General features: G+C 30.7%; 1 long non-coding RNA gene across 1 annotated transcript in view; it reads right to left on the bottom strand.

The window, feature by feature from the left end:
- Positions 1 to 3,294, bottom strand: part of LOC104875258 — a 43,430-nt gene that overhangs the window by 24,282 nt on the left and 15,854 nt on the right. Inside the window, exon 3 of the long non-coding RNA XR_784005.1 lies at positions 2,086 to 2,178. This is a non-coding gene — a long non-coding RNA (uncharacterized LOC104875258). The remainder of the gene's footprint in view (positions 1 to 2,085; positions 2,179 to 3,294) is intronic.

Below are 3,294 nucleotides of genomic sequence, written 5' to 3'. Positions count from 1 at the left end.
TTCTGTACTTCAAAAGAAACCATTAGCAGAACTAAGAGACAATCTACAATGTGGGAAAAAATTTTTACCAGCTGTACCTCAGACAAAGGACTATTATCAAGGATATATAAAGAACTCAAAACAATCAGTCCCCCCAAATATAAAGACCCGATCCAAAAAAAGGGACATGTTTTTTGAAAGCTGTTCTATCATATTGTCAAAAGGGTCTGTGACTTTATATAAAATATAAGATATTTCATATAAAAGTTGGTATATTGGATAAACTCAGTTACATTATGAACAACTTGAAGCTATAAAGACATTTCCTGGTCATCAGCTATTCTCAGGAAGAGAGTTTTAGATGATACAAAGTTAAACAAAGAGCCATACAGAGAACTCATACTAGTTTATATTATAAGTATTTCAACTATGGATCATTAAAAATCTATTTAAGTCAGATAAACAGTTTTCTTAGTAAAATAACTAAACAAGATAAAGTATCAAAAATCTTAACATGCCAAATTAACGTATCTATAATGCTTAGCAAAATCCCTAGAATTAAATGCCAGTTATGTGAAATATAGTTCAATTCCTTCCTCACTCCTGTTTACTCTTTTTTTTTTTTTTTTTTTTTTTTTTTTTTTTTGCTTTCAGTTTTGCCAATCTAGGGAAATGTGACTTTGAAGATAATTTTTTAAAGTTTTATTTTGATTTTTTAAGTAAATACTTGTAAAACACATTGCTGATCCAGCTATTATGCTATTATAATATCACATTTATAAGTGTCTTCCAGGAACTTGAAGTCTTAGAAGTAATCTGTTAAAATAATAAAAGTCTTTCCTGAAGTAAATCAGAACTGGTCCAAATGTCAGTAATTCACCACTATATTTTAAAAGGCAAACTGAATTTATTCTCTACTACAAGATTATGACTCATTGTTAATAAGGCTAGAGATATTTAAAAAGCAAATTAACATAAAGATCTCCAAATAATTCACATCAGTAAAAACAAACTTGATCTTGGGAATATTGGTTTTTGATAGACAGGTACAATTTGTTTAATTTATGGATGAAGAAACTAAGGTTACATGAGCTGTCTAGGTACAAAATTCAGTCAATCAACAATTCACTTGCAAATTATTCATGTTATTCTTCTCACTTACTTCACTTTTCTAACACTTGATAGCCACTGTGGCAAGCACTAATTTAACAGGATCATCAAATTAAACAGTATCCAGTGTGTCTGTCTTTGGTTAACCTGTTCATAGGCAGTGCTAAAATGTTTTTATGTGGAATGCATTACATTGCCATATGAATAAGCAATGTGTATTGTTAAGATAGGAGAGTATTTTTGTTATTCATTTTACACTTTGAAGCTTTTTTACAAATGTGTCCCACTTGGCTATACAGTAAACTGTTCCTTCTTTGCTTTGAAAGTATAAATAGAGTAAAGGTTCAGCCTTAAAAAGAAATATGATTGATGACTCTCTCCACCCTTCTTCCATCCAATCTTGCCTTTGAACACTTTAAGTATTAGAAGATGAAAGCATATGCCGTGTAAGTTAAGGATGTTTTAGATGAGGAACAAAGGTTATTTTCAATACTTAAGAATATGAAATATATTTCTTCCCTGTATTTCCCAAATCACAAAACTCAGCATTTCCTTTAGAGATGTATTCTACACAACTGCCACAAGCAAAAACTGCAAGTAATATAACAAACAGCAAAAGTTAAATGGATATAGAAAAGCATGACACATATCGAAATGGAACATTACTTACATTGTGCTTAAATCTGAGACACTTAAATCTTAGAAAGACAAGGATTTTCGCAATACTAGCAATCCAAAAGTTAATAAATTGAAGTGACTCCTGATCAGTCTGTGATTTATTCATAATGATCAAATGAGACTGAATTAATTCCTCTAAGATGAATTTAAGAGTTATTGCATCTTTTGTAATGAATGGAATAACAAAATAAAAATGGAGACGTTATAGAAAAGAACATTTTTAGCACTTACAGTATTCTAGGCTCTAGGCTTTGAGGATTTTATATTATAATTAGATGTAATTTTTTCAAAACCTGAGCCTAATTTTCTGATACTTACATCTGAGGCATAGTTAGGTTAATTCTTGCTGACATAGCCAGGGACTTCTAAGACACTGAAGGTTGCATCCTGATTAAAGATGTTTGAGAAACACTACACAGTGTAAAGAGAATAAGGTTTTAGTTAGGACTTGCGAATATTAACTACACTCAAATATTATTAAGTTGATAAACATGTTGTATAACACATGTGAAAAACTGTTTTTTTTTTAGATCTTTAAAAGCTGATGAGGGCAAGTTTTAATCATTAAAAATAATATGAATATCCAGAAATAATATGAATATCCCGACATTTTCACCCTTTGGGTTTTTGTGATACTATTGGTTGTTTTTTTACTTCTCTATTTGAATTTGAGTGAAAATTGTCTACAAAAGTTTTACAAAAGGAAAATCAGGTTATTAAAACAAGATTATACTAAAACTGTTGATTGATGCAAGAGGCCTAACAAGATGGGTGACAAAAGTGCTAAGGGACCGATAAGTGCTGCATGGCTGCTTCCCTTAGACAGGTGGCTGCAGATTTTCTTGTGCTGTAAATTACAGAAACAGTTGGAACTTGGCTTTCAATGTCAGTTTTCCTGTCAGACTCCTGACAAGGTGATCTGTGATGCTGACTCACTTCAGCAACCATTCAAAGGCACAATCTTCCCATCAAAAGGCTTAGTTTAGATGCAATGCATTGCATTGCTACTGAGTCATAGCCTATACACTACTTCTTTTCTTCTGTCTGTGTTCACTTGAGGACCAAGGTTATGTTTTAGCATAATATATGAATTGAAAATCAAGGCCAAATCAATTAGAAGATTAACAAAATAACAGTGCGGAAAATGTTATGATTTAAATTGCTGTCATCAAACAGAAGTATAATTCCTCCAAAGTATTTCATCTTTGCTATTTTGGTGGGACTTTGATCTCTTTAATGCTTTATGCATTCACAAATGTTTTGTATTTATATATATCACAAATTTATCTTCTTGATAAATCCAGATATGGATATAATGGGCATTTTTGGTAGTTCAAGTTAACTTGGATTGTAGCTTTTCTTATGTTCTAAGAATTTAAGACTTTAAATATTTTTAATCCTGACTCTAGCATACACACTTTACATAACTTTGAAACCTTGTTTTGTTACCTGTATTTTGATAATAAATGTCTTATTCAAAATAATGTTATTAAATTAGATGCTTGCAATATGTAAACTACAAATATA

Source organism: Fukomys damarensis, unplaced genomic scaffold (genome assembly GCF_012274545.1).
Source record: "Fukomys damarensis isolate Sample0158 unplaced genomic scaffold, DMR_v1.0_HiC HiC_scaffold_30, whole genome shotgun sequence".
Lineage (NCBI taxonomy): Eukaryota > Metazoa > Chordata > Mammalia > Rodentia > Bathyergidae > Fukomys > Fukomys damarensis.
This window is presented reverse-complemented; position numbering and strand designations above follow the sequence as displayed.